This window comes from Trachinotus anak, unplaced genomic scaffold (assembly GCF_046630095.1).
Source record: "Trachinotus anak isolate AG129_WGS33_773 ecotype Australia unplaced genomic scaffold, CSIRO_AGI_Tana_v1 ptg000014l, whole genome shotgun sequence".
Classification (NCBI taxonomy): domain Eukaryota; kingdom Metazoa; phylum Chordata; class Actinopteri; order Carangiformes; family Carangidae; genus Trachinotus; species Trachinotus anak.
In genome coordinates this window covers 5,277,574-5,290,186 of record NW_027273865.1, presented here as the reverse complement: position 1 = coordinate 5,290,186, position 12,613 = coordinate 5,277,574, and the positions used below count along the sequence as shown (strand labels likewise).

General features: G+C 42.2%; 1 long non-coding RNA gene across 1 annotated transcript; it reads right to left on the bottom strand.

Moving 5' to 3' along the window:
• Positions 1 to 1,370: 1,370 nt before the first annotated feature.
• LOC139632012 (uncharacterized) lies at positions 1,371 to 6,710 on the bottom strand. The gene is made up of 3 exons (XR_011693483.1): positions 6,476 to 6,710; positions 4,738 to 4,828; positions 1,371 to 4,429 (listed from the first exon to the last, which is right to left on the bottom strand). It is a non-coding gene; the product is annotated as an uncharacterized lncRNA (long non-coding RNA).
• Between the last annotated feature and the right edge of the window lie 5,903 nt (positions 6,711 to 12,613).

Here is a 12,613-nt window from a genome sequence, read left to right as displayed (position 1 = left end):
GCCTCTCTCCGCACTGCTCTCTAAATCTAAAATCATGGAATTGGTCAACTGGTCTCTCAACGCAATTGACAGGATCTTCTCGACGAGAAGCCCGGGTTCGGGGGAACCTGTCTGCCCTGGCGGAACATACGCCACTGGTTACATGAGGGACTCCTGGGAGGAGTGTGCCTGGCGATTCTTTCCGTTGAGGACATCAAAGATCTCTACATATTCGGAACTGTGATATCAGGCTTTCTGCTGATTGGATTAGGCATTGCCCTGGTGTATCGGAAAATTCAGAAGACGGTGACAGCAGTCCAAATCCCCACGCTGCCCGACATAATTGATGGAGTGACTAAAGCTGTAAGCACTCAGACCGTGATTGTGAGCCGCAACTTGGGAACCACCTTGGAAGGAGCTGTCAACACCCTCTCTGTGGTAATAGACAGAGCTGTTAATGCTCAGACTGTGGTCATAAATCGCAACATGGGTCACATCTTGGAGAAGCTTTCAGCTTTGGAAAGGAGAAAGGATGAAGATGACCAGAATGGACAAACAGAGTAAGCCGTGTCTATTGAAATACGACTGCTCGCCCTAACCCAAACAATCATAATCTAATCTGCGTTCCGGCCCCCGCAGCACCAGCCTTGGCCAAGGCCGGTGCTGGAACAACTCCCCCACGAGATCTCTGCAGTGGGACGCTTCTACTCCCCCCCCCTTCCTCCACAGACACCTGTTGATTGTTGACTCCGTCCGGGACCCGATCAAGGATGTCTCCATGGCAACATTGCTGTGTTATCGCGATGACACCCTGCGACCTGAGGCACTGATTGTGAACTAGACGAAGCAACTCTCCAGGCCTATGCACACACACACATTCACGGACACCTCTTACATGTACATATGCAACTCACCCCAACCCCCAACCCCATCCCACGCCTTCGCCGCTTCCTCCCATCCAGTGCGGCGGGCGGGGTCCGATGGCTGCGCCACAATGGCAGCGGCTGCGGCTGGCTGCCTGTCTGCACTGGAACCACCTCCTCCCCCCTTTCCCCCCTCCCCTGGAGCAAATTGTCTTGAGTCACTGTGTTGTAAGATGTGTTTGTTTATATATGCTTATGTTGCTGAGGTTTTTTTTTCCCCGAATCCCACACTGTACAACCCCCCCCCCCCCCCCCCCCCAGGAGTATAGTTTGGGTTCTGTTATTTTTTTTCTCCTCTCCTCTCCACTTGTTTTTCCCCACCCCCCCCCCTTTTTTAATGGCGCCACAGATGGCTGCCTCGGTGTTTTGGTGCGCTCTGCACCAATCACCAGAAAAAATTCCTTGTACGTGAAAACATACTTGGCAATAAAAAAAATAGAAAAACAGGCTACAACAATTTTATATTTTACTAGTAGTGGTACAAACTTTCTTACTGTCATTGTCTTGTTTTGCTTGAACCATACACTCAAAAGCAGGATCAAATGGGAAAGAAAATCCTTGGATTACTTTATTTTTCCCATATAAGGGAACAGGTTGAGGTTTTTATTGTAGTGACATTTTTGACTAGTTGCAGGTTACGGCCACAGGAAGATGAAATATAAGAGTCTAGCTTGAGTCATGGTAAAAATACTGTTGTATTAGGTGACCAGTTATATTGAACATTTTCATGGTGGCAGTCATTTTATTCTTTGACTGGATGATTGTGACATAGACAGTAGGCCTACGATTATGTCGGTCACATGATAAACTTCATGCACTTCTGCATGTTTGGTTTGTTGCTGATGACATTGGGTTGTGTGGCAGCAAAAGTTGAACTGGGTTCAGATTTTTTCCAGACAACCCTGTGTTATTTTGCCAGAGCCCTGGGCATCCAGACCCCCACTGTGACCACACAGTAGTCTCATCAAAAATTAATGATCAACTGCAGCAACTGCAGTCAGTACGACATGTTTTGTGGCTGTGAACCCTTGTATGAACCCAGCATCTTGGTCAGTGATTCTAACCCCTGATCATCATGGTTACAGCCCACTTCTTTCATCTCAAGACCCAGTCTGTCCTGCTTTGGTCAACTGCCTGTTTAAAATGACTGTGCTGAGTCCTGGGACCTGGACAGCTGGCTGGGCAGCGCTCGAGGAAAATGAAATCATGTCAGTTCAGATGGAGCCACTTGTTGTCAAGGTCACGGGTCAATTGAATGTACTTTGCTCCATGAAAATGGAGGCCTGGAGGAGTGGTGGAGTTTTCTGGATGGACAGCTGAAACACAAAGGGACTATTTATGCAACACACTCAGCCTCGGCTAATCCCCCTTTACATAAATCAGCTTACAGAGTAACAGACTTTCCCAAGCCAGGAGAGGTTCAGTCCACAAATCTCGCTGGAATATGCTTCCTCTATTACACAGGGAGGGAAAGAGAAGAATAAAGTAGGCTGCCTCTCCTTTGGCAAAAGACTCTGCTGGTAAATCACATTAAATACATTTTATTTTACCACCATATTACATTTACAAAGAAACACATTCAACTTTGTTCCGTACTGTCTGACTGAAATAAAAACAATTATGTAACCATGTTCAAAGTCTGTTGAAATAATAGCAAGAGGAGATAACACTTAGCGTATGAAAGGGAACGATACTATTACTGTATTGCTGACCCATTTCAGTGAGTTACATAACATACAGTCTCTTTATGGATTGCTGTGAACAGCAGGGTTTTTTTATAATGTGTAAAGATAGATGAGGTCAGAGGAAGAAAAATACTGTAAATCAGTTTATTACACATTTCATTATCTCAATATTGTTTATTCATTCCTCATAAAAAACAAGCCATTTGATGGAAACATTAAACCTCTTTGATATAGGTTATGCAACATATAAATTATGAAAATAATTAGCTCTAGAATCTCAATGACTGTAGCTTTGAAGCTAGATTTTAGTCCTATTTTTGCATCTCAAACTCTTCCATAGCTGAAGCAGGTGGATCAAAGCAGTGTGAAGTAATAAAAATATTGCAGTACAGTAATTGCAAAGTTCATTAATGTCTCCATTTTTGGAGTAAGTATTTTTACTATTAATTCTTGAAAGCATTTTAAATAACACCCATAATACTGGTTTACTTTTGACTGACTGACCGACTGTGATGAAGCTACACCATTGGTCAGCCAACCGAGGGTTGGAGTTTCCTCACTAGCCGTTGCTCTTTCAAAATGAACTGGCATGAACAGTTTCTACTTCATCAGGAGTGTTCACAGGCAGTGTTGCCAACTTAGCATCTTTGTCACCAGCTTTCCCAACATTTCAGACCCCTTGACATCTATACTTTTCATTCAGCTGATTGCATAGCAGCTGACATAGACGAGAATATGGCTGGTTCAGTTTTCTGAGGCCACCTCTAAAGGTGTGGTATGTATGTATATATGTTAACCATGAGGGTTAGCCCTGAACCGCAGCAGCTTGTTAATGGCTTGGAAGTTAAACTGTTGTCTTAACGGGCAACGTTTCAGCCACTATTTCATAAATGTTCCATTGTCTGACCACAGGGCTTCTAGGCTTTGACCCAGTCCTGTTTTGGCTTGAGGCTTGAGACCCCAACTATTTAAGATAAAGATATTTCTTTATTATTTGATACATTTTAAATGAAAGACAGATTTTAAAGAGTTATGAAATACCACTGTAGTCAAGAATCACTGTTCTGCCTTAAGAGTCCCACAGCACATATTCATCATATTCAGACTCACTGTTTAATGATATGAGATGCTTTGATGTCGCACTACAGCTTTACAGCACCTGTCAGATATATAATAGTCATTAGATCCATTAATAACCACTCATTAATTAATATAAAATATTAACTGGTGCAGACTTAATAACCAAGTGTTCATGTATTTTGTGTCCAATATTACAATACTATTTAATCATAACATCAAATAATTTAATTGAATATTTAATTATGACATAATGGAGAAGACTAACTAATGCAAGATTCATCAGAAGACCAAAAACACAGAAATGATTTCTCTTCCCCTGTGGACTTGCATCTGGTTTCCATAACAGGAGAGCCAGTGCTTCATTAATGTAATAAAAAAATTTTGGAGAAATCAAACTTATTTATTTTATTTATTTATTCCAAAAAAAGCCTGTGTGAGTTAAAGTTTCTCTGAGCTAATGGCCCGATCAAGCCTTATGGAGGGAAAGTGTTATTAATCCTCTCTGCCTGCCATCACAGTTTCCAATGAGCAATCCTACTTTGCCAAACTCCCAGTCTTGAGGACTCTGGGCAGAAGGGCTTGTCTGCCTCAACCCGCAGGCAGATGGCTGCCCAGCAGGACTTCAGGGCGAGCGACAGCCCTCCTCCGACGGCCAATTCGTCTCTCATACAGCAACCTGATCTTTGACCCAAGTCTAAATGAGGGCTCACACACAGTAGACACCCAGGGAAGGCAGCCCTCGGGACATGGTAGAGGAAGTGCCTGAAAATGAAAACACATGGTATATTTACTGTCCAGTGAGCCACTGGAACATGCACTTAATACAAACACACATCTCTGTGTCTCAGTGAGTGGCAGGCTCTGGCAAGGTTTTGTCGTATTGGTGTCGCCGATTCCAAACCAGTCAACAGATATTAATGTCAATATTGGAAAGTTCAGCAAAACTCTACATTAGGGTTAATAGAAAATGTGAGCCTTAACTGCAAGTCTGTGACACGAGACAAACTCCCGTCGTCTGCATTCACAAGCTCACTTTCCAAAACGGTCTGTTATCAGCCTGTAATACTTACAGTTATGTCCACTTAGTTATGCCCATGTCATATTGCTGTCATACTGCTGTTCCCTCTGGGGTTAAATCACGGTAGCTGCTGTGTAGACCCGCTGAAGTTTTAAAAACAAAAATTTAACAACTGCAGCATCTCACTCAGAGGCTCTGACACTGACAGAAGCACCAACCCAGTGTTGTCCAATATGAACATAATTCCTACAGACACTGAGCCGCCAATTCCATGATTTTCATGTCTCTGAATACAATCAGTAGAAATGTTCACGATTGAGTCATTTATCCAAAAAAGGTGGCAAGACTTTATTTTACAGGGCCATAATTTCCAAGAATCATTTGTGTAATTCGGTATGAAATTAACTAGAGACAGTGTTTGATTGCTGCAGACCTAGTTAATTATTTTTTGTCTTTCTTTTAGTTTTTTGGCCAGAGCACAGCAGGTCAGCGGTACACACAGAGCTTATTCATTTTGTCTATCAGCAGCAAACAGCTCAACATATAAGAGGAGTAATGATTCTGATATCCAGTGAATAATGAGCGAACATGTACTTCAGTCTAAATGTAGCCTCCTGTTTCCTTATTTTTACTACCAAATCACACGGTTCTTTCCGGGGAACTATTTCTCAGGAAATTATATGAAAATGAAAGGCCTGTGAAATAAAGCATCACATCACCATACCAGTGTGTCATTGTCCTCAGATGTCCAATACTAGATAGTTAAAGACCCCTCTGATGAAAATCAAGTTTTTAACCTTGTTAACGTGTCCATATGGTGTTTTTATTGTAACGTAGTTACACTAACTCTTAGTTTGTTGTTTTTATTTTGGTTTCATGTCACAAACTCTCCTGTCATTTCAGATCCTGCCTTTCTTCCCTGCCATGCAATCTACTCATTTCCCTCACCTGGGTTTCCCCGCCCATCTCCTCCTCACCTGCAGTTCATTTGCTCATTAGTTCTTCAGTGTATATATACTAGTCCATTTTCACTTGTTCCCTGCCAGATTGTCTTGTGTTATTCATTGCCAAGCTCGCCAGCATTTCCAGTTCTGCCTTCCTGTTCTGACCCTGTTTTGCCTTCCTTGTACTATGGATACCTGCCTGCTCCTTGTCAGATTTGTTTGCCTGTTTCCGATCTCCTGGTTTTGACTCTGCCTGTTTTTCGGACTAAGTAAACTGATCTTCCCTTGTTACTCGTCTGCCTCATTGTCGTGGTTCTGGGTTCTCCTTCGTCTGCACCAGTGAGCGTGACATTTATATAACACAATCATAAGCGAAATAAGCAGTCAACGCCATGAATGAGCATTTTCACCTTGGAACTGCAGTGGACCAATGACGGTGGGGGGAGGCAAAATAAACATGATACCTTGTCAGTACAGAAAGCAAGAGTTTGCATTAGCACAGCCAGTAACACTGTGTCAGCCACTGCCAGTTACAAGCTAACAAACAACATAAACAAATTTTAAAGATGCTAACTATGCTAACCATTCTGATACTTCAGCTAGTTTCTGATTTTGGTCTCAACAGACTCCTCATCTGAGTCTGGCTCTGACTGAGGCTCAAACATGTGGCTGAGTCTCTCTGATGTTTCCTCTAACGTTAACCATCTGGATACAAACTGCTCTTTCACCGGTCACCAAAAATGTAAGTACAGAGAGTAAGAGTTTGCATTAACACAACCACTAATACTGTGTCAGCTAATGCCAGTTACAAGCTAGCAAACAACATAAACAAATAACTACACTTACTCTTCTGATATGTCTTCTAGTTGCCAATTTTGGCAATTCACAACAAGCTCCTCACTCCTCAACAAACTTCTGGGTCTGGGTCTGAGTCTCTCTGGTGTTTCCTCCTTTAACCATCTTGATACTCTCTGCTCCTTTACCAGTCAACATAGTGTGAGCAGTGGTGGTGGGCGGGGCACAAGGTAGTAGTAATAGTATTTTTACATGGTCAAAAACATGTCTGGAGAGGAACTTTAAAGCTCAGTTTGACTAGTGCAAAAAAAAAATGCTGTGATGGTCAAAAAGTAAAATAAACTAAATGCTATACTTTTTAAAATCTTTTTAATTTCAGTTCATTCTTGTCAATCACAACCTTTTTCCTAAAAAGTAACTCACATACAAACATCTAATTGGGGTATTTTATCATAACTTTAATCTGATGGAAAAAAAAGCTCAGAGCTATGGTGAAGGGATTTCATATTTTAACCACATGGAAATTTAAATGCAGACTAGCATATAACAGTAACATATCAGCAGGTCAGAAATGGCAAACGTGTTTGAAATTAAAATGTGTCAAATCACAAGTGAAAATTGACTTTTATGGCATCAGGTGTTGATTCTGAAGATTTAAGGATTAAAATATATTTATTTAAGATAAAAAAAAGAATAGATTTACATAACCTTTTAAAAACTGGAAGATTTTTTTTTTTGGTCAGTTTTCCATAAATGCAACACTGGGTCCACCTTAGCTCACAGAGCAGCACAGTCTGAGTCCATGTCTGCATCTGCTGTGAAGGTCAAGTGAAAGACATCTTGCTTTGTCACCACCTCTGACTGAGACTGACCGTGCTCACAGTCACGCACACACAAATTCACACACATGCGCACACACACACACACACAGAAGCATGCATCCTTGAGCATGTGCACACATACAGCCACAAGTCCAGATACTTATGCACACACACAAACTGAAATACACACATATTTCTACAAAAATGTACACACGTATATGAATATATGCACACACCAACACACTGCACAGTCTGTCTTCCAGGCTTTAATAAACCAGGACTCTGAAAAAGCTTTCGGGATATTGAGCGGTCCAAACAATGGGGGAAATGGCATTGGGGTTTCCATGGAAACTGCTGCAAGCTGCTAAGAGGGCTGCTTTGAAAACATATGTCAGACTTGACTGGTCTGTTCACAGTGAGCCTAGCAACAGATTCTCTGTGCAGCCTATCACACTGCCTTGCACAGCGCTCACTGTTCTAACATTTGACTTGCTGTCTGTCAGCGTCTAAAATGAGCTCCCATATCTGACAAAAAAGAAGAAGAAGAAGGTTTTCTGACTGTGAAGGGAAGATATGTTTGTGTGGCCAAATGATTCAATATAAAGCTCATGTTTTCCTTCTTTTCCAGCTTGTTCTTTTAAAGCTTTTATTGCAGCAAAAAGAGCAATGGAGCTGCAAATCCCAAAATCGACAATAACTAATCTCTGCCTCAGAAAAGCAAACATTCAACGCTCACTGAGTGCCAAACATAATCTCCAACTTTCCTATATAGCGTAGCAAGCATCTCACTCCCCTCAAGGCTTAACAATCCATCTCTCACCTGTCTCCTCCTCTCTGTCTTTCATAAGTACAGAGGGTTTTACAGGCGCAGAGTTAGAGAGCTTTTACCTGGATTCAGCTGCATAACAGACTCTTCATACCATGTCACAGGTCAGCATTAATTTTAATCAGTCATGAATTACTAAGTTGTTCCAACTTCTAAAGTGTGAGGATACTTTTCCTTATTTTATAATAGGTCACTGTAAATATCTTTGGCGTTTAGACAAAAAATGTAAAGATGTAGAAAAACACACAAAAACCCCCCAAAAAAACACCGAATTGACCAATGTTCCTGACAATGTAGCCTCTTGCGTTTGTGCAGACGGTAACTCTTAAATCAAAGGTGACGGTTAATATAAAGCTGTAAAACCTCTACAGTGGAACACCGGGTGCAGATGGCTGGGCATACATGACTGTGGCACTGGTCTCCACATCTCGTCTTCAACAAATAGGCAATATTAGTTTCCTTAAAGCAGCTATAATCAATATTTTTATATCAACAATGGACCACACAACTATTGATTGAGGTCGCTTGCAGAGAATCAACACCTGACTCTGCAGTTTCCCTCATTTGAGTGTAATTCAGGCTCGCTGGTTTGGTTTTCCAGCCCTGGTTCACTTCTGCTGCTCTCATCACTTCCTGCTGATCAGCTGCAGAAAAACAAACTTAATCAGATCAGCTGCTTAATTTTTCTCACAGCTAAAAGGAGACTGAATACTTCTCTTAAATTTGTCAGATGGCAAGAAACATGACTGAAAGTGCTAATGCTAATGTTGCTAACTGTTTGCTGGATGTGTAAAATAGGGAGCTGTTGCTAACAGGTTCCCCATCAACCTAAACTGTTATGATATGTTAATGAGTTGTGGGGTTTTAGCCACAGAAAAAGGCTAATATCAGTTCAAGTGTACACTTTGTTTTGAATATTTTCACGGCTTTATCTGGCCGTCAAACAGCTCTTTCCTTTGGAACTACAGTTTGTGAACTATTGAGCTACTGTAATACTATGCACTGCTATTTACTTTTTTCTGTGAGCATTTTTTAACTTAGCTAAAACACCTTTTTTGCAAATGTCCCCATCCACAGCAACACATCACTCAGCTGCTGTGCTTGTTCTCCTGCTGCTTTCCTAAACTGAGAGGGCGCCAAACAGAATCTACTGCAGGTCATACACTGACTAGCTATAGATAAGTACCTCAGGCAATATATAACCCAAACTATCATCACTTGTTTCTGCTGCCCTCAAGTGGCCAGAAAAAAATCAGTTAGCTTTAATTGCCCTCACTTAAACAGACTTTAACCACCAGAAAACACTTGTATGAGTAATTTTTTAATGTCATTTTCGTTGTAGAAGACACTGGCAATTAATTGTGGTCTTGCTGATGACGGGGGAAATGTTCTGTTGTTTAAGTGGACCTGTAGATTAAAGAATCTAATCCACTATTTCCTGTCATTTTGTAGACTCAAAAATGTAATGATAAATAATGAAAATGATCATTAGTTGCAGCCCTAATTTTTGATAATGTAAAAGTTAGTTAAGATCTGCCTGTAAAATTTGCATGCCACCTGTGTAATGGCTTGTCTCATTTCTTTCTGTCCCGTGTGGTTGAATTCCTGTTTATCGTTGCAGAGGTGGTGGGTGGTTTGTACGAGCAGCAGCTCAGTGCCATATCACTGCCACACAATGCGGAGAGCAAGGTGGGAGGGAGGGTAGGAAGACAGAAAAAAAAGAGAGAGATATGAAAATACATAAGAGGGGGAGGGAGAGAGGGGAGGTATGGGAAGAGGCAGAATTTGGAAAACAGGGAGGGAGGCTGATTATGGGGGAGGAAGAAGAGGGAGAGAGATGCGTCATACCAAAACATTAGTATGCAATCAAGTTGCTGGTGCGGTAAGGATTGTCGTTGTCTGTCGACGGCTGCCGCAGCCTTTCAAATCTACGCTGCAATGTCACACACACACACACACACACACACACTCACACAAACACTTGCACAGTGACACCACACAAACAACAGCACTTCTACTCCCTCTATTGTCTGTGAGAAAATAGAGGGAAAGAAAAGAATTAGTATTTCCATGTCAGTTTGTGCAGAAGAGCTTCATATATCCAGTTATTGATCCATGTCACATTTTCACTTTCAGCACAGGGGCTTATTAGAGGGCTGGAGCTGAAAATGAGCCAGGGCTGCACACACACACACACACACACACACACACACACACACACACACACACACACACACACACACACAGACAGACAGATAGATAGATAGATAGATAGATAGATAGATAGATAGATTGATTTGTTTCTTCTTAATGAAAACAAATATGTCTACAACTATAATTATAGAGGGAAAAACACACAGTTCAGAGGAGAGTGTGAGAGATTGGAGGGAATTTATCTGTTTGTTTGTTTATTTGGTTTTCCCTTCAGCACTGGCACAAACAGACACTGCTGAGGCGTTTGAACTGTTGTCACAGAAGTAAAAAGTAGAAGTAAAGTAAAAAGTAAAAATGAGCAGAGGAAACTGAGGAGCCACAGCAGCCTCAGTTTCTCTGCGGCAGAATTTAGGCTCGAGCCCTTTGTGATGTTTGGTCTTTCAACAGCATGCCTGAAGAGAGTGTGTGTGTGTGTGTGTGTGTGTGTGTGTGTGATTTTGGGTGGGGGAGGGAAGGGGGGAGTCTAAGACATTGATGAGCTGCACCCCTCCTCTCTTTCTCTCTCTCTCCCTCTCTCTCTCTCTCCATCTCCGTAGTCCTTGGCAGGTCCACGTTGCCATGGCAACGCTCACATTGCCGCAGGCTGGTTGTAGCAAGGCGCGCTGGTTGAAAAAGAAAGCAAGAGAGGGAAGAGAAAGAAAGAAAGAAAGAGACAGAGAGAGAGAGAGAGAGAGAGAGATCATTGCAGAGGGAGGGGAGGGCAGGCCAGAATTGGTTCTCCAATTCATTACCCCTAAAACACCCCCCACCCCCCTTCCCTACAAACCCTCCCCCAACACTAACCCCATCCACTCCACCCCATCCCCCCAAATCTTATCATTGGCATCAGCTCAGCTGGGCTGTAGAAAGGCCTCTGCTCTGCTCAGTAGTCTGAACACGTTGGATCCAAACTTCAGACTGCATTTATTATTCATCCTCCTCCTCCTCGGCAGACAGCACTGCAGCCTAGTGCCCAGCAACATACACACACGCACACACACACACACACATACACACAGAGAGAACCTGCACTGAGCCCAGACAGCAAGAAGCTCACACCCAGTATTAACACAGAGCACTATATTGCATCATTCTGTTCCTTTGGATGCTATAATGCATTACAGTGGAGACACAGGCAGGTGTAAGATTACTGTCTGTAGATGAGCCGAAGACACTTCACTGCCTCAGCTCACATCTGACCTCTGTGACCTTCCAGCTGATGACTGATGAGAACAGACTGAGGTGATGATCCAAGCTCTGGTAAAATATTGTGCAGATCAGTAAGTCCCACCCCCTTACAGAAGAAGCAAGCGCAAGTAAATCACCTCAGTTTTTAAAAGGCTAATCGCTCCCAGGTTTTACAGGTTTTTACCTAAGATACTTTTCAAAGGTGGGCTATTTAACCCAGATTTTATTTCCTTATGCATCTAAAAGTTGTTGTACTTCCTGCTGCAAGAACAGACTCACTGCAGTTCAGAGCTCCTTTGGTCAGTGACACCTCTGAATGAGCATCTTTTACAGAGGGACTGAAAAAGGGAATAAATCTCAAAACAGCCACTGATTATGCAAAGTCTCTCAAGGTAATTTAAAAACTACAGTAAAACCAAAGAGAGGTCTTTTCTGATCAGATTTTTAGGCAGAATATAGTGATGATGCTGCTGTTTTTAATGAAACATCAGGACTGATTCTCAGTTTTACAATAAAAACAGAAAACACTGAGCCCTGCTTCTCCACTAAACCTCGGCTGGTCCACATTGTTCTCACAGCTGCAGCTCCTTCAGTCAAATGTCACTGTGTGCTCCTCAAACATGAACCTGCCTCTCTTGTGGAGCTCAGCTCCGACCTCTTCACCTCTGAGCGGCTGTGCTGAGCAGGGACAGTGCTGTATTTAAGGGGACCAACACTCTCAGCTGGGGGGTTGCTAAGATACCAACCAAAATGTCCACAGTTTTAGTTGATAAAAACGAAAATGATAAGGTTGAGTAGATGCGACTAAAACCAACATGGACACAAAATCTTTAAAATAAATAAGTAAATGCGTATAAAATCAACACGAGCTCCACAAAGCTGCTCTTTTTATATATGTATTTTCACTGCTGTACAATGATCAGGGGATGAGTGGGTAAGTCACAATCTTCCCCTGAGAGACTCATCTTCACTGCACCTGTAGAGCTTCTCCACAGAAGATGCATCCACAGTAATGACGCTCCAACAGGGGCAGAGTGGAGCTTTTCACATTTCACTTAATGATTCATGAGGACATTTATTTTATTTTTACTGGGTCATAAACATCATGATGTTTGCTAGTGTTGCCTTAGATTAATGTCAGGTTTTATGAGTGCATGAATA